Source organism: Aegilops tauschii, chromosome 4, assembly GCF_002575655.3.
Source record: "Aegilops tauschii subsp. strangulata cultivar AL8/78 chromosome 4, Aet v6.0, whole genome shotgun sequence".
In the NCBI taxonomy this organism is placed as follows: domain Eukaryota; kingdom Viridiplantae; phylum Streptophyta; class Magnoliopsida; order Poales; family Poaceae; genus Aegilops; species Aegilops tauschii.
The window spans coordinates 454210737-454229817 of NC_053038.3; the positions used below are offsets into that span (position 1 = coordinate 454210737).

Sequence of the window (19081 nt, forward strand, 5' to 3'; positions counted from 1 at the left end):
CAAGAAAGAGTTTGGCACAATAGCTTCAACCAAACCAGGTATGAAGAAGGCTCCTGCTCAGAGGAAGCCCATGTCAAAAGCTAGAGCATCAACTCAGGAGAAAGCTCAGCCAGCAAGTGGTGCTGGAAAGGAAAAGAAGGAAAGGAAAAGAGGAAGATGGTGCAAGCTTGTAGATACTATGGCTGAATTTGAGAAGCACTCATCTGATGAGGAAGAGGATGATGAAGAAGATGCTGCACCAGCACCCAAAGCTCAGAAGTTGATGGGGGATGCCATCAAGTCAAGGGCTGCTCCATCAAAGCCCAAGACTGCCCCCAAGGCTGCTGTTGCTGCTCAAGCTTCTAAGCCAACAACACCCAAGAGATCAACTAGGAACATACCAGAGGCTGAGAAGAACAAGGCCCCAGTGCCTGAAGTGGAAGAAGAAGAAGAAGCCCAAGTGCTTAGAAAATTGAAGCCCAAGTCTGGAGATCACAGGATGATCATAGGGCACTCCGTCAACTTGCTACACATGTTTGATGTGACAGAGAAATTCAAAGTGATGAGTTTGATTGTTGAGACTGTTAAGAGAACTGCAACTGCCAGAAGAGATCATGTGGCTATGCTCCACACATTCAGATGCTCATAAATTCTAAGATGGGCACAAGCACATATCTTCTGGACAAAGAGCACCTTCCCTTGAGGCTTAATTTTGAGGATAACACTGTTGTGATGGATGCTTCACATCCAACTTCTGTTTAGGCTCAAGAGAAGAGAGAGAAGGCACAGGCTCAAAAAGCTTCAAAGATCCCAGACCCCTCTGCAGTCAATCTCAAGACCAAGCAGGACCAACTCAACTATCTGCTTGAGGCCACTGTGAGAATAGAGAAAGGACTAGCTACCCTGACTCAAAATCAAGAGAGCCTTGAGAGGATCTTTGAGACAAATCTACATGACTTGGATGTCGAAGTCATTGAGATTCAGACTTCAGTGGAGAAGATACAAGAAGAACTTGAGGACAGGAGTTACAAGACAACCACAGATGCCTATCAGAGGGTGACTAGAAGACAGAGGTCTGCAGCAGTGCCAGTGATTGACTCTAGGGCCACAACATCAGCTCCTGCAGCTTCAGCCTCAGTTGCCCCTCCAATGGAAACCCCTCCAGCTCCTCAGACGTCAGCCGAAGTCTTCGCAGATGCTGTTCTCTCCACGCCATCTTCGCACTCCGGAGCTCCCAGAGATCATGCTTAGAGTGTCGTATAACACACTGCATTTTCAAGCTTTTTGGTAACTTGTTGTCAAAGGGGGAGAAAGTGTATAGATCATAGGCTTCGAGAGTGTGTGTTTTGCTTCTTTTTTCCTCTCTTGCTACTTTATTTGCTTGCTCGTTTGGTTGATACTCTACTTATGTGTGTGTGAGATACTTATATGGTCATGTGCTTGATCATATCATATTTTAATTTTTGTGCTTGAATGATGATATTCTATCTCTCATGTATGATCATTCACATCTTGTCTTGCTAATGAGTGCATATTTCACATTCTATCACTTTGAGCGCTCCACCAAGATGTACGTGACATGGAAGAGTAACCCATCATCTTAATCGATTGTGCATTTGCATTCAAAAGCAAATTTTAAATAATGCACAAATTTAGGGGGAGCTCTTGCTTATCACATACTTCTCAAAGCGATGATGTATTTCATTCTTATTATCATTTGTCGAAGCTTTGATCTATATGTTGTCATCAATTACCAAAAAGGGGGAGATTGAAAGTGCAACTAATCCCCGGGTGGTTTTGGTAATTCATAACAACATATAGCTCATTGAACTAACATCCATTCAAGATTAATGTTTCAGAAAGTTCAATGATTAGCATGGCATGGACTAGAGATGTGGACCCCTCAAAATACTAAGGACACATATTGGCAAAAGCTCAAGACTCTACATTTTCATTTTAGTGATCCAAGATCACATTGAGTCCATAGGAAAAGCCAATACTACTAAAAGGGGATGAGGTGTTGCTTAATGGCTTGCTTGCTCAAAATGCTTAGTGATATGCTCCAAAAGCCCTCAACCATTTTCTCATTTCCACATATGTCCTAAACCTAAAGTCAAACTCGGCCTCACCGATTTGATCTATCCGACGCCACCGAGTTCACTTGACATAGCCATAGCCAGAAACCCTAATCAGTTCGGTCTTACCGATAGGGATCTCGGTCTGACTGAGATGGGATTGCAAACTCTTTGTTTCCCATCGTAACGTTTTGGTCTAATTGAGATGAGCGGTCGGTCCTGCCGAGTTGGCAATGCAAACTCTCTGTTTTCTTTTCGTAACATTTCGGTCTCACCGAAATGAGCGATCGGTCCCATCGAGTTTGCCTGTCCAAGTCTCTGTTTGCTTATTACTAAAATCGGTCTCATCGAGTTCATGTGATCGGTCTCACCAAGATGAGGTTTCGCCCTAACCCTAGCGCATCGGTCTCACCGAGTTGGTATTGTCGGTCCCACCGAAAAGCCTAACGTTCACATTTTGAACCAGGTCGGTCTCACCGAGTTTCACTATTCGGTCCCACCGAGTTTGGTAAATTGTGTGTAATGGTTAGATTTTGTGTGGAGGCTATATATACCCCTCCACCCCTCTCCATTTGAGAGAGAGCAATCAAAACGTCCCTACACTTCCACTACTCATTTTCTGAGAGAGAACCACCTACTCATGTGTTGAGACCAAGACATTCCAATCGAACCACAAGAATCTTGATCTCTAGCCTTCCCCAAGTTGCTTTCCACTCGAACCATCTTTCCACCATAGCCAAATCTGTGTGAGAGAGTTGAGTGTTGGGGAGACTATCATTTGAAGCACAAGAGCAAGGAATTCATCATCAACACACCATCTATTACATTTTGGAGAGTGGTGTCTCCTAGATTGGTTAGGTGTCACTTGGGAACCTCCGTCAAGATTGTGGAGTTGAACCAAGGGGTTTGTAAGGGCAAGGAGATCGCCTACTTCGTGAAGATCTACCCAAGTGAGGCAAGTCCTTCGTGGGCGATGGCCACGGTGGGATAGACAAGGTTGCTTCTTCGTGGACCCTTCGTGGGTGGAGCCCTCCATGGATTCGCGCAACCGTTACCCTTCGTGGGTTGAAGTCTCCATCAACGTGGATGTACGATAGCACCACTTATCGGAACCACGCAAAAAATCTCCGTGTCTACATTGCGTTTGCTCCCTCCAAACTCCTCCCCTTTACCTTCATATGCAATGATTTAAATTCCGCTGCTATACTCTTAGAATTGCATGTGTAGGTTGATTGCTTGACTTGTGTAAAGTGATACATCTCCAACGTATCTATAATTTATGAAGTATTCATGCCATGTTTACAACAATTTTATATGGTTTTGGTATGATTTGCATGGAACTAACCTAGACTGACGATGTTTTCAGCAGAACTACCGTGGTGTTGTTTTTTGTGCAGAAATGAAAGTTCTCCAAATGAGCTGAAACTTTTTGATGATTTTTTTTGGAACATAAGAGACCCCCCGAAGTTTCACGGAAGGACCAGAAGGTGAAGGAGTAGGGCACAAGAAACCGGGGCGCGCCTGGGCCCTTGCCCGTGCCCCGGTGGGTTGTGCTCACCTCGAGGCCCATCTTAGGGTGAAACCAACGCCAAAAATTCCTATAAATAGAGAAACCATCAGGGGTTAACCTAGATCAGAAGTTCCACCGCCGCGGGGCTCTGTAGCCATTGAAAACCAATCTAGACCCCGTTTCGGCACTCTGCCGGAGGAGGGAATCATCTCCGGTGGCCATCTTCATCATCCCGGCGGCCACCACGATGAGGAGGGAGTAGTCCACCCTCGGGGCTGAGGGTTTGTACCAGTAGCTATGTGTTTAATCTCTCTCTCTCTTGTTCTTGAGATGTCACGATCTTGATGTATCGCGGTTTTTGTTAATATAGTCAGATCATATGGTGTTTTCCCCTCTCTATCTTGTGATGAATTGAGTTTCCCCTTTGAGATTTCGTTGTTATCGGATTGAATATTTTTATGGATCTGAGAACACTTGATATATGTCTTGTAATTGAATACTCGTGGTGACAATGGGGTATCGTATTGATTCACTTGATATATGTTTTGGCACTCAACTCGCGGATTCCCGAGGTGACATTGGGGTAATCTATGCATAGGGGTTGATGCACGTTCTTGTCTTTGTTTCTCCGGTAGAAATCTTGGGGCACTCTTTGAAGTTCTTTGTGTTGGATTGAGTATTACGAATCTGAATTTGCTTTGGTGTTATTTTAGTACGAACTCTTGGTTAGATCGATCGGAAAGAATATCTTGGTGTTATTTTAGTACAAAGTATAGGATAGATTGATCGGAAAGAATAGCTTTGAGGTGGTTTCGTACCCTACAAACAATTTATTCTTATGTTCTCCGCTAGATAGGACTTTGGAGTGATTCTTTATCGCACTTTGAGGGATGGTTATATGATCGAATTATATTAGCATTGTTGAGAGGTTGCACTAGCGAAAGTACGGACCCTAGGCCTCATTTTCAAGCATTGCAATACCAGTTTTGTGCATGTATACTATTTGCTACCTTGCTGCTTTTATTTATCCAGATTATAAACATATATTTCTACCATCCATATTACACTTTTATCACCATCTCTTCGCCGAACTAGTGCACCTATACAATTTTCCATTGTATTGGGTGTGTTGGGGACACAAGAGTTTCTTGTATTTGGTTGCAGGGTCGTTTGAGAGAGACCATCTTCATCCTACACCTCTCACGGATTGATAAACCTTAGGTCATCCACTTGAGGGAAAATTGCTACTGTCCTACAAAACTCTGCCCTTGGAGGCCCAACACGTGTCTACAAGAATAAAGTTGCGTAGTAGACATCAAGCTCTTTTCTGGCACCGTTGCCGGGGAGGTGAGTGCATGAAGGTATATCTTTAGATCTTGCAATTGAATCTTTTAATTTCTTGTTTTATCACTAGTTTGGTTTATAAAAGAAAACTACAAAAAATGGAATTGACGTTGCATCATATCATTGATCATCTTTATAATATCTTTCTTGAAAATGATTGTTCGGAAAATTGTGCTCAATTGTTAGAAGAAGAAGTCAATAAAATATTTGGCACAAAATATTTGAATGATGAGCATGATTGCAATGTTGTTAGTATGAATTCTTTGAATATCCAAAATGCTAATGATAATTGCACAAGTCATGACAAAAATGTTTCTTATAAGCATGTAAATTTTTGTGGAGTGCATAAAGTTTGTGAAGACGTGCCTCATAGGGAAGATAGACTTTGCAAGAAGCATAAACATGATGAAACCAATTCTATGCTCAAAGTGATAGATGAATTTTCTACAAAATTATGTTCTCTTTGTCCTATTACTTGTGAACTTTGCAATAAGGTTGGTCATCTTAATTTCCAATGCAAACTTTTTCATGATCGAATCATGGCCAAATATTGTAATGATTTGATCACCCTTGAACTTTATAATGAGCTTTGTCTATTTTTGGGGAGTGAATAATTGACACATAAAAATAGTTGGTTTGAAGTATTCGTTCTCACGGACGACATTGAAGCTAAACTAAAAAATATCCATATGTTTTGCATGGTAAATTGCAATGAGAATGCTTATATTGCCAACTATAGAAAGATGGGAAAACTAATAGAATATAAAAGGAATACTAATTAAAGGGTAAATATTTCCACCTTCCCTCCTATTGTCTCTCATGATGAAATAGGTGACGAGGGGGGCTCCCTATTCAACCAATCTCATCGATAAGAAGCTTGAAAAATTAATTAAACCCACACATGATGTGGTGAAGAAGAAAAGAAGAAGAAAGAATAGAGGTAAAAAGTTATCTCTCCCAAATAGTGTTTCTCCTATTATTGTTGTGCCTCATGAAAATGAATCAAAAATAATTGTGGAGGATGATGCACTTGATGATGATATTGCTTCTATGTCTTATGGCCCAATGTCCGAGAGCACTATTGATGATGATTTTGTTATGCCTACTGCTTGTTGTGATAATTATGATTGGGAAGATAATGATACTTCTTATAATATTGGAAATCTTTTTGGCACCAACTTGGGAAATTATGATGATAGCATTTGTTATACCGTTGGTGCTATTCATACTATTAATGATGAGAGTGATTGTGCTTATGATATGCCAAGCCACAAGCTCGGAGATGCTATGTTTGATGGGAATGACATGTTTGAGAATTTATTTGCTGCAATTAATGTTTGTCCCAAGCTTGGGGATGCTATGCTTAATGAAGATGATCTGTTTAATCCCCTTACTTTGAATGATCAAATTTGCTATGATCATTGCATGCCTCCTACTTATGATGAATATTGTGATGATAATTATGTTATAAAAAGTAGTGATAATTATGTTAATAATTTTGAACATCCTTTTACTGAACATTACTCTTTTAATGTGGGAACAATTTATAGTATTCGAGTTTCCTATGATACTCCCACTATTATGAATGAGAATAAAATTGCTTATATGGAGAGTAATAAATTTTCTATGCTTTTGGATCATGAAAATAATGCTTTATGTGATGGTTATATTGATGAATCTATTCATGATGCTACTGAAAATTATTATGAGAGAGGAACTTATGATTCATGATGCTCTCTTTATGTTTCAATTCTTATCTTTTATGCGACCATCATTGAAATCATCATGCCTACCTAAAAGGCATTAAAGAAAAGTGCTTGTTGGGAGACAACCCTACACTTTTACCTACTGTTTTTGAGTGTTCACATGATTATTATACTGTATTGATCATGTTTTATTTATTTTGTTTCAATAAAGTGCCAAGTAAAGCCTTTGGGATCATGTTGGGTGATAGTTGATTTGATCTTGCTGAAAAACAAAAACTTTTCTGCTCACGAAAATAATTCTCGTTTTTAACAGAAGAGTGCTTTTGAGTTTATTCTTTTTTCAGAAGTTTAATATACAAATTTCTCACCTGGTACTAATTTTTACCTAATTTTTGGAGTAGCAGAAGTATGGTTTGAGTACAGATTACTACAGACTTTTCTGTTTTTGACAGATTCTGTTTTCAATGCATAGTTTGCTTGTTTTCTAGTTTCTATGGCTTATATTGCTCAATATAAATTGTGGAAATGATATGCTACAGTAGGCATTGTGTGAGAACAATTATGAATCTTTTCTTTGACAGTACCAAAAGTGAAATGGTTTGTTGTTTATCATACTAACCTATCTCACAAAGTTCCGTTAAGTTTTGTGTGATTGAAGTTTTCAAGTTTTAGGTGAGATATCGATATGAGGGGAATAAGGAGTGACAAGACCTAAGCCTGGTGATTCCCAAGGCACCCCAAGTTAATATCCAAGGAAGATCCAAGCAACTAAGCTTGGGGATGCCCCGGAAGGCATCCCCTCTTTCGTCTCCAACATTATCGGTAACCTCACTCGATCGGAGCTATACTTTTATTCATCACATGATATGTGTTTTGCTTGGAGCATCATTTTCTTTCGTTAGGATTTGCTTTCTGTTATTTAGAATAATGTTTTGCATCTTTATTTTCAATAAAAATGCCAAGGATAGCCTTTACCATGCTTATTTTGCAAGTCTACATGTTGTTGTTTGAAAACAGAAAGTTTACCGCTGTTGCAAAAATTCCCTAGAAAAGTCAGAATGTGATAAGATGTTGAAACTTTTTGCAAAATAAGCCCTGATAAATTTTCTACAGTTTGGTAGAATTTCATAATGTTTGGAGTTGAATAAGTATTGATACTCTTGCATTCTTTACAGACTGTACTGTTTTGGCAGATTGTTGTTATGTTTGCATATGTTTGCTTATTTAATGATTCTATTTGTGGATAGGAGTATTAAATATGCAGAGGCATTTAGTATGCAATGTTGAATAATAATTTTAGTGATTTTCTACAGTAGAGAATGATAAGGTTTTTGCATTAGTTTATACTAACTTATCTCATGAGTTCTTGTTGAGTTTTGTGTGGATGAAGCTTTTGAGATTTAGGAAAGCCGTGATATGAGAAGAATTAAGGAGACACAAAAGCTCAAGCTTGGGGATGCCCAAGGCATCCCAATATAATATTCAAGAAGTCTCAAGCATCTAAGCTTGGGGATGCCCCGGTAGGCATCCCACCTTTCTTCTTCAACAATTATCGATTAGTATCGGTTGAGCCTAAGTTTTTGCTTCTTCACATTAGTTGTGCTATCCTTGGAATGTCATTTTATTTTGTTTTGCTTGCTGTTTTAATAAAGTACTTAGATCTGAAAGTTTTTAAATAAAATATAGTCCTCAAATAGTTGCCAGGGAGGCTAGGTAAGCGGCACGCACATCCCGTTAACGAAGCTCTTTTCTGTGGAATTGCTCTAGTGCTTCACTTATATCTTTTTTAGCACGGTGTGCTCTAGTATTTTTGAAGAAATTCTCTCTTGCTTCAATTAAATTAATTTGAGAGAAAGAAATATTATGCTCATGATCTTCACTTATATCTTTTGGGAGTAGCTTGTCATTTACTCTTGTGCTTCACTTATATCCTATGAGTAAATTGTTGAATGAACTGAATATCATGAAGTTGAAATTATATCATGCCTAGTGGTAGCTTCACATTGGGTTTAGAAACTGAAATCTTTTGAAGCTTTACAATCACAATATTGGTCATACAAGCAATTCATGAATAATTAGTAGAAGGAAGAGGACTTTCAGATGCAAATATACTATCCTGGAAATCTTTTGTGATTGTGAGCCCCCATCAAAATATTATATGCCAAAATTGTTGACGTTGGACAAGGAAGACAACGTAATGATTTATGTTTGTTCATATTCACATAAGTGAACATGTGGTGCTTGCCCCCCATCTTTGCTAGCCAAAAATTCCGCACCAAGTAGAGATACTACTTGTGCATCCAAAAACCCTTAAACCCAAATCTTATTTTCAAGAGTCCACCATACCTACCTAGGGATTGAATAAGATCCTTCAAGTAAGTTGTCATCGGTGCAATAAGGCAATAAGAATTGCTTCTAAAAGTGTTAGATCATTTAGTGTAAGAGAAAATTGAGCGTTGTACAAAATTGTGATGGCAAAGAATAAAAGCGACAGACTGCATAATAAAGGTTGCTATCATAAGGGGCAATATAATGTGACGTTCTTTTGCACTAAGGGGTTGAGCATACAAACAAATAAGTGCATGGCAACCTCTACTTCCCTCTGCTAAGGGCCTATCTTTTACTTTTATGTATTTACTTTTATGCAAAGAGTCAAAGTTTTTCTCTCTATTCCTTTTTATTTTTCTCCTTTGGCAAGCATCATGTGGTGAGGAAAGATCTAGGCACATATGTCCAGTTGAATATGGGTAGCATGAGTTATTATTGTTGACATCACCCTTGAGGTGAATACGCTGGGAGGCGAAATTATAAGCCCCTATCTTTATATGTGTCCAGTTGAAACGTTTTGCTCATGTGTATGCGGTGAGTGTTAGCAATCATAGAAGACTATATGATGGTTGAGTATTTGGAGCTCTTACTTAGACTCTGTTGAATAAGTTGAATTGCAACTGCTTGGTGACTGAGAACATATGTTGTTGAGTTTCAAGAGAATTCATTGTCTGAACCTTAACATGTGAATTGGTTGCTACTTTAACCTGAGAAGTTTTATGAGAAAGAATTGCTATTATGATGCTAGGAAAAGTGATTGAAATTATCATTGATCAAACTTATGCAATTTGCTAGCATCCACACTTCATAAATTATTTCTTTTATCATTTACCTACTCGAGGACGAGTAGGAATTAAGCTTGGGGATGTTGATACGTCTCCAACGTATCTATAATTTATGAAGTATACATGCCATGTTTACAACAATTTTATATGGTTTTGGTATGATTGGCATGGAACTAACTCGGACTGACGTTGTTTTCAGCAGAATTACCGTGGTGTTGTTTTTTGTGCAGAAATGGAAGTTCTCCAAATGAGCTGAAACTTTTTGACGATTTTTTTTGGAACAAAAGAGACCCCCGAAGCTTCATGGAAGGACCAGAAGGTGAAGGAGTAGGGCACAAGACACGGGGGCGCGCCTGGGCCCTTGCCCATGCCCCGGTGGGTTGTGCTCACCTCGAGGACCATCTTAGCATGAAACCAACACCAAAAAATCCTATAAATAGAGAAACCATCAGGGGTTAACCTAGATCAGAAGTTCCACCGCCGCAGGGATCTGTAGCCACCAAAAACCAATCTAGACCCCGTTCCGGCACTCTGCCGGAGGGGGGAATCATCTCCGGTGGCCATCTTCATCATCCCGGCGGCCACCGCGATGAGGAGGGAGTAGTCCACCCTCAGGGCTGAGGGTTTGTACCTGTAGCTATGTGTTTAATCTCTCTCTCTCTCTCGTGTTCTTGAGATGTCACGATCTTGATGTATAGCGGGCTTGGTTAATATAGTCGGATCATATGGTGTTTTCCCCTCTCTATCTTGTGATGAATTGCGTTTTCCCCTTGAGATTTAGTTGTTATCGGATTGAATACTTTTATGGATTTGAGAACACTTGATATATGTCTTGCAATTGAATACTCGTGGTGACAATGGGGTATCGCATTGATTCACTTGATATATGTTTTGGCACTCAACTCGTGGATTCCCGAGGTGACATTGGGGTAATCTATGCATAGGGGTTGATGCACATTCTTGTCTTTGTTTCTCCGGTAGAAATCTTGGGGCACTCTTTGAAGTTCTTTGTCTTGGATTGAGTATTACGAATCTGAATTTGCTTTGGTGTTATTTTAGTACGACCTCTTGGTTAGATCGATCGGAAAGAATAGCTTGGTGTTATTTTAGTACGAACTCTAGGATAGATTGATCGGAAAGAATAGCCTTGAGGTGGTTTCGTACCCTACAAACAATTTATTCTTATGTTCTCCGCTAGATAGGAACTTTGGAGTGATTCTTTATCGCACTTTGAGGGATGGTTATATGATCCAATTATATTAGCTTTATTGAGAGGGTGCACTAGTGAAAGTACGGACCCTAGGCCTCATTTTCAAGCATTGCAATACCATTTTTGTGCCCGTTTACTATTTGCTACCTTGCTGTTTTTATTTATTCAGATTATAAAAATATATTTCTACCATCCATATTACACTTTTATCACCATCTCTTCGCCGAACTAGTGCACCTATACAATTTGCCATTGTATGTGGTGTGTTGGGGACACAAGAGTTTCTTGTATTTGGTTGCAGGGTCGTTTGAGAGAGACCATCTTCATCCTACACCTCTCACGGATTGATAAACCTTAGGTCATCCACTTGAGGGAAAATTGCTACTGTCCTACAAAACTCTGCGCTTGGAGGCCCAACACGTTTCTACAAGAATAAAGTTGCGTAGTAAACATCATTAAGTTGCTAAAATCTGCCAAGATATTAAATTGGGAAAAGGCTAGTTTTTTATTTGGTCAAGTAGTCTAATCACCCCCCCTCTAGACATACTTCCGATCCTACATGGGATAGATAATTGTGGTTCCGGACGAGGTGAAGATACCCCGAGCAAACCCCTCAAAGGATTGTTCTCCATAGTAACAAGTGACAGTAAATTTCAGCACACTATATAAATGTTTCCTTACCAAAGGCGCTTCACTCCCCGGCAACGGCGCCAGAAAATAGCCTTGATGACCCACAAGTATATGGGATCAATTGTAGCTCTTTTCGATAAGTAAGAGTGTCGAACCCAACGAGGAGCAGAAGGAAATGACAAGTGGTTTTCAGCAAGGTAGTGTGGGCAAGTGCTGAAATTGTAAGTGACAGAGTAGTTTGATAGCAAGATAATTTGTAACGAGCAAGTAACGATAATAGTAACAAAAAAGTGCAGCAAGGTATCCCAATCCTTTTGAGGCAAAGGATAGGCCAAAATGGTCTCTTATAATAAGCAAAGCGTTCTTGAGGGTACACAGGAATTTCATCTAGTCACTTTCATCATGTTGGTTCGATTCGTGTTCGCTACTTTGATAATTTGATATGTGGGTGGACCGGTGCTTAGGTGCTGTTCTTACTTGAACAAACCTCCTACTTATGATTAACCCCCTCGCAAGCATCCGCAACTATGAGAAAAGTATTAAGAATAGATTCTAACCATAGCATTAAACTTTTGGATCCAATCGGTCCCTTACGGAATAGCGCATAAACTAGGGTTTAAGCTTCTGTCACTCTCGCAACCCATCATCTAATTACTACTCCACAATGCATTCCCTTAGGCCCAAATATGGTGAAGTGTCATGTAGTCGACGTTCACATGACACCACTAAGGAAATCACAACATACATACTATCAAAATATCGAACACACATCAAGTTCACATGATTACTTGCAACACGATTTCTCCTGTGACCTCAAGAACAAAAGTAACTACTCACAAATGATAATCATGCTCAAGATCAGAGGGGTATTAAATAGCATATTGGATCTGAACATATAATCTTCCAGCAAATAAACCATATAGTAATCAACTACAAGATGTAATCAACACTACTAGTCACCCACAAGCAGCAATCTATAGTTCCGATACAAAGATTAAACACAAGAGATGAACTAGGGTTTGAGAGGAGATGGTGCTGTTGAAGATGTTGATGGAGATTGCCCTCCCCAAGATGGGAGAGTTGTTGGTGATGATGATGACGATGATTCCCCCCCCCCCCCCGGAGGGAAGTTCCCCCGGCGGAATCCCTCCGCCGGAGGGCAAAAGTGCTCCTGTCCAAGTTTCGCCTCGAGACGGCGGCGCTCCATCTCGAAAGTCCTCTCCTTATTTTTTCTAGGTCAAAATGACTTATATACTAGAAGATGGGCACCGGAGGTGGGCCGAGGGGAGCACAACCCACCAGGGTGCGCCTGGGCTCCGTCTGTACTTATTGGATCCAATATTTCTTATATATTCCATAAAATTTCCTCGTGAAGTTTCAACTTGTTTGGAGTTGTGCAGAATAGGTGGCTTGACGTAGCTTTTCCAGGTCCAGATTTCCAGCTGCCGGAATTCTCCCTCTTTGTGTGTACCCTGCATATTATGAGAGAAAAGGCATTAGAATTACTCCAAAAAGCATTATTATGCATAAAAACAACATAAATAACAGTAGGTAAACATGATGCAAAATGGACGTATCACGTACCCTCTCCCCCTATCAATTCGCCTTTGTCAAAGGCCGATTCATCCTCGATGGGTTTTATGCCTTCACGAAATCAGTCATGACATTCGCAAGACTGGTAGTAAGGTCGTCATTCTCAAGTTGGATTTTGAGAAGGCATACGACTCTGTCAGCTGGGGTTTCTTACGACAGGTTCTTTTGGCCAAGGGTTTTGATGGTGGCTTCGTTCATAGGGTCATGCAAATGGTCTCGGGAGGCCATACTACGATTTCAGTTAATGGGAGATCTAGCAATTTTTTCTGGAACTCTAGAGGCCTCAGGCAGGGTGATCCTGCTTCTCCTATCCTATTTAACTTCGTTGCGGATGCGGTCTCTAATATCATGTCCAGAGCCGCGTCGGCTGGACACATCTCCCCTGTTACCTCCCACCTTATTCCGGAAGGTGTCACCCACCTCCAGTACGCTGACGATACAATTATCATGGTGAAACTCAATGACGCTTGTTTATCCCACCTTAAGTTTCTTCTACTTCGCTTTGAGGCCTTGTCTGGGCTTAAGCTTAACTTTGCAAAAAGTGAGGTGATTGTCACTGGGTGACACAGGCTGAGGCATTGCGAGTCTCTCAATTACTCAACTACTCACTGGGCTCCTTCCCTCTCAAATATCTCGGGTTTCCTATCTCGTGTGATAAACTATTGGCTAAGGATTTTGCACCTACAGTGGCTAAAGTTGGCAACCGTGTCATGCCGTGGAGGGGCCGATATAATACTCAGGCTGGCAAGGTGGCCCTTATCAACGCTTGTCTTTCCTCCCTCCCTATATTTCTGATGGGGTTTTACCTTCTTACTAACGACACTCATGCTGGGTTTGACAAGCACAGGGGTGCTTTCTACTGGAATGTTGCTGATAACAAGCGCAAGTATAGATTGGTTAAATGGGATCACATCTGCCGACCCAAGAGCCTTGGGGGGATGGGTATAATTAACACCTTGGTCATGAACAAGTGATTTCTCATTAAATGGTGGTGGAAGATCATGTCTATTTCGGATAACCCCCTCTGGTATAACATACTCAAGGCCAAATATTTTCCTACCTCAAGTCCTATGTTTGCCCCCGCCGTAGGCGCGTCACAATTCTGGAAAGATCTTGTTAAACTCCGGCCGGTGTGTCAAGGCCTTGTCAAGTTTCTGGATCACAATGGTAGATCCACGAGGTTCTGGCTAGACTGGTGGTGCGGTCCGACCACGTTAGTTGTCTCTTTCCCAGTTCTTTTTTCTTATTGCCCGAATCCCGAGATCTCGGTCTCTGAGCTCTCTCACAATAATTGGGACCTAGAGTTGCGTCGATCTCTGTCTCTTGAAGAGTTGGTTGACTAGCAGCGTCTTGTTGCCCTCTTGCCTGTGCTCTCGGAGGAGGAGGACTCGGTGTCCTGGCCCCACTCTGCGTCTGGGCGTTTTTCTGTGAAATCGTTATATGGCAAACTCATCTCGAGATCGACCACTACCAAATTTAAGTGGATCTGGAGGGGCCGCATCCCCCCTAAGGTTAAGGTCTTCAAGTGGCAAGCTTTCCATGGGCGCCTTCCGACGGCTGACCAGATTCGCAAGCGTAACGGCCTGGGATCTGATCGATGTGCTTTATGTGGCCAGAGAGAGGACATAAATCACATTTTTTTTCAACTGTGTCTTGGCTAAGCTCTTTTGGTGTTGTATCAGATCTTGGCTTCATGTCTCTTGGAGACCTGACTCCTTCTCAGAACTTCGTCTTTTGGCTTCTAACCTGGTTGGGGCCGAGAGAAGAATGTTCTGGGTGGGATTCGCAGCGATGTGCTGGACCCTCTGGACGACTAGGAACAAGTTTACCATTGAACACATTTTCCCTGCTAAACCCGTTGATTGCTTATTTAAAACTTGCATATTCCTGCAGCAGTGGAGATTATGGACTAAGGAGGAGGATCGGGATGCTTTTGATGATATGTCTACTAGGATTCGGGCTACAGCTACCTCCCTTCTTCGCTTTCAGGCCGGCGGTGCCCTACTATCATCGTTAACTTCTGTTTGCCGTGATTAGGCGTTGATACTATGTGGGTGATGTGTCGTTTCGTTTGGCGCGGCTACGTTGTTGACTCTGCCTGGTGCCTTTATTTATAAAGTCGGGCTCTGGCCTTTTCTCTAAAACAAATATTTTTCTTAGTGACGTATGATGGAGATCGAGTATGCATTTTGGTCAATACTGGAGGTTTCACGCCTACTTGTCCATACTAATTATTTATCTATTTCTATTTGTTTCCAACACAAAAGATTTTAGTTTAGTATCCAACTCCATCATTAGTTGTTGAGATTAATTTTTTATGATGAGTACACTAGCAAACAAATGATTTATTTATAGTAACATCAGATTTAGCTCAGATCGTTCATTTGCATCTAAGATCGGCTTTAGATGTTGAAGATTGGAAGCAAATTTCTATGGTGCTGACTGGAGGAAACTGTATAGGCCTAAAAGGTTGTGTGGTGGAGTTTTTAGGGATATGCAACAGCCAATTGAGAAAACTAGCGACAAATTTTTTAGATGTACAGTAACTGATGTGTTGGAGTATTTTTCTTCTCTTTCCATCAAATGGTTCTTTTTAGAGACATCATACATGCTAACGATATGTTGGATAGATGCACCTTATTTATTTATTTTGAGAAACTTGCTGGTACAAACTAGCAGTACCAAACTAGTCACAAACATCACACACACAATAGCCTCCACCACTATGAATATGACAATGCCCACGAGGGATTCCGAAGTAATGGCACCACTTAATGCATGAATCATTGTTGTTGCATTCTACTTTAATAGCATGGCCCTTGCAGTCCCCTTGAGCTGCATCCATATAAATAAATAGAGTAAGATACGAAAGTTATCTCATGGTATTGTCAAAACAAGAAGCAATGTATGGAAGGATCATTATATTGAAGCTTCATAGAACAAGTTTGCAACATATCTCATCTCCTTACCAGAAGACACGAGGAGTGCCAACATAAAGATACATGCGATAGCAACAACGACTGTGGTCTTGCAAGCCATGGCAAACACTTTGAATGGGTCTTGGTTTATGTGGACATGTATTTGTAGGACTAGAAAGATTGTGTGATGGATATTTTTCATTTGCGGCATAGTATGATGGAGATTAGATATGCACGTATGTGAAGATCTCGGGTGTTCCACACTTATCTGTTCTTCTCGGACTAATTATATATATATAGCTTTAATGTAGTAGTGTTCATCCTATATCCAATACTGGCATTAGTTGTCGAAAATTGCACATTTCTAATACACAAATAGTAGGAAACTAATTAACATCTCCTCGCACTGAACAGACATCGTCGGAAAGCCTGAAATAAATTCAGAAAAATGTGAGCACTTGTATTGGTTGTCTAAGACTGGCATTAGTTGTCTAAGACTTGAACCCTGGTGGGCTGATTCCACCAACAAACCTAACCATCTAAGCTACGCTCAATTTGCATCATGAAATCAATCTTGACATATACTCTCTCCGTAAAGAAATATAAGAATGTTAGATCACTACTTTAATGATTTATAAACACTCTTATATTTATGTACATAGAGAGTATTTCGTATTTATAGGCCTGAAAAGGTTGCGCGGTGAAGAGATATGTATGGAGAATGAGTAGCATTTTAATGGTACCAGAGGTATCATACCTACTCCACTTTTTTTTCACGAAATGAATTATCTATTTCTATTTGTATCTCTGGCAATATCTGTTGTACTACTAGTTTGTTATCCAAACCCCCTGCATTAGATTCAGAAGATTGAAAACATTAATGGTGTGTACTAGGACAAACACATGATTTATATAAGTAGTAATCGAGATGAACCGTAACTTGATAATGTTCATGTACGTCAAGCCCCGGCATTAGTTTCTGAAGATTAGAAGCAAGACTTTTTTTTCGAGAGTATGCCAATGGCATACCATATTTTTATAGAAGGCAGAATAATATGTACAAGAGCCCGAACGAGGTGCGAACAAGTCGACGGGGGGACACACCACACCTACACCCTAGAATCAAAGGCTACTCTCTCGTAAAAGCATCTAAAGCTCCAGCACCGCCGAGACCGGCCTTCTTCCAATCCTCAATCTCCTGTTGGATATCATCAGTAAGCTGCAGGGGGGACCTCTGTCGCGATCTGTTGTTGAAGACTCGTGCATTGCGTTGCTTCCAGAGAGCCCATGCGATGAGAATCACGACGGAGTCCACGGATCTCTTGGCCTTCCCTCTGAATCTACTCCTTTGCTGAAGCCACCATTGCAAGGAAGTGGCGTTTGCGTCTGGCGTGTGGATGGTGAATCTCCATGAGCTGAAACAGGTGTGCCACACCTCGCGGGCGTAGACGCACTGCATGAGGATGTGGTCCGTGTTGTCCTCATCCTGGAGACAAGTATAGCAAGGGGATGGGGCGTCCTGAAGGCCATGCCGGGCACGACGGTCCGAAGTCCATAGCCGGTGTTGACAGGCCAACCACATGAAGATTTTGCATTTAAGAGGGGCCTAGCTACGCCAAATGCCACCGGCAGCCGGGGCACGTGTGTATCCAATGCAGAGCCTCGTATAGGTAGAACTGGTTGTGTATTTGCCAGAGGCATCGTAGGGCCAGTCGAACTGATCCGGCTCGTCAATGTTCCTCTCCACCAAGCTAATGGCTTGAGTTAACAGGTAAACTTGCATGTGGCCCATGAATGAGAGCTCTCCATGGATATCGTTCGCCCAGGCGTTATCAAGGAGTGCCTCTTGCACCGTTCTTCTGTTCTTATCACGTGTACTGACAAGTTGGAGGAGCAGCGGGGCAATGTCTTTTATCGCCACTCCATGAATCCAACGATCTTTCCAGAAGAGTATTTTTGATCCCTCTCCGATGGTGATCTTGACCAGGCTATCAAAGACGGCGCGCGCTTGCTCATCAACCATTAGATGGAGCCCTTGCCATGGTCTCTTCGGATCCGTTCTCCTAAGCCATTCCCACCGCACACGAAGTGCGAGAGCTTGCACAGCCAAATTTTTCACTCCCAGACCACCGAAACTCGTCAGCCTGCAGACCGTATCCCAAGCAACAAGGCACTGCTCTCCATGACTCTTATCCTTACCAGCCCAAAAGAAGGATCGCATCCACTTATTGATGTCTTCCAAAACCCAAGCAGGGGGGTCAAGCACCAAAAGCTGATGAACTGGCCTGGCCACGATCACCGTCTTGACAAGGACTAGTCTGCCTGACCTTTGAATGAAGTCACGCTGCCAGGCCGGGATAAAGTGCCGGACCTGATCCAGGAGGGGTTGCCAGTCTGCACGGGATAGTTGATGAATCGCCAGCTGCAGCCCCAGGTAGCGGCAGGAAAATTTAGCAATCTTGCATTGCAGCACTGTCTCCACTCTTTGCTGGTCGATCTCATTTGGCACGAAGGTGTGTTGTGCTACTGCATGTCGGGTCGCACCTTGCACAAGAGCAGTAGAGACTAAATTTGATTCTGACGGTGTGATTTTAGTTGGCATCAAAGATAAACAGCGAATTTTAAAGAGGAGATTTCAATCGTATGATTAAACTGTTAATTCCGAAAAAAAAAAGGTCCTCAGGCGCAACGGCTGGGCGACATACGAGGGCCCAGTAGCAAGCTACTGTGGTGAGCCCTCCTCATAAAAAGTAAATTTAATATCATTGTGGGCACATAGCCCATATATTAAATATTAAAATAATAAGAACAGATACTACACTTAATCTTAGCGAAAAGGCCGTGGGTCTGCTTATATAGCGCGTCTTCGACTCCCCTCCGCCTTGGCTGGGCGAGGTGGGACTAAACGAGAGAGCACTACGCAGCGCAGCGCAGCTCCCTGTTCGTTCGTTGTTTCGAGAGGCTCTGGTCGGTTTACTTGGGCCGTAGTTGAATAAGGCCCAA

General features: G+C 41.6%; 1 long non-coding RNA gene and 1 pseudogene across 1 annotated transcript; both read right to left on the bottom strand.

The window, feature by feature from the left end:
* Positions 1–15782: 15782 nt before the first annotated feature.
* LOC120962577 (uncharacterized) lies at positions 15783–16325 on the bottom strand. Its single transcript, XR_005753311.3, has 2 exons — positions 16130–16325; positions 15783–15995 (listed from the first exon to the last, which is right to left on the bottom strand). It is a non-coding gene; the product is annotated as an uncharacterized lncRNA (long non-coding RNA).
* Positions 16326–18744: 2419 nt separating this feature from the next.
* Positions 18745–18929, bottom strand: LOC120963735 (U2 spliceosomal RNA; annotated as a pseudogene).
* Positions 18930–19081: the final 152 nt, after the last annotated feature.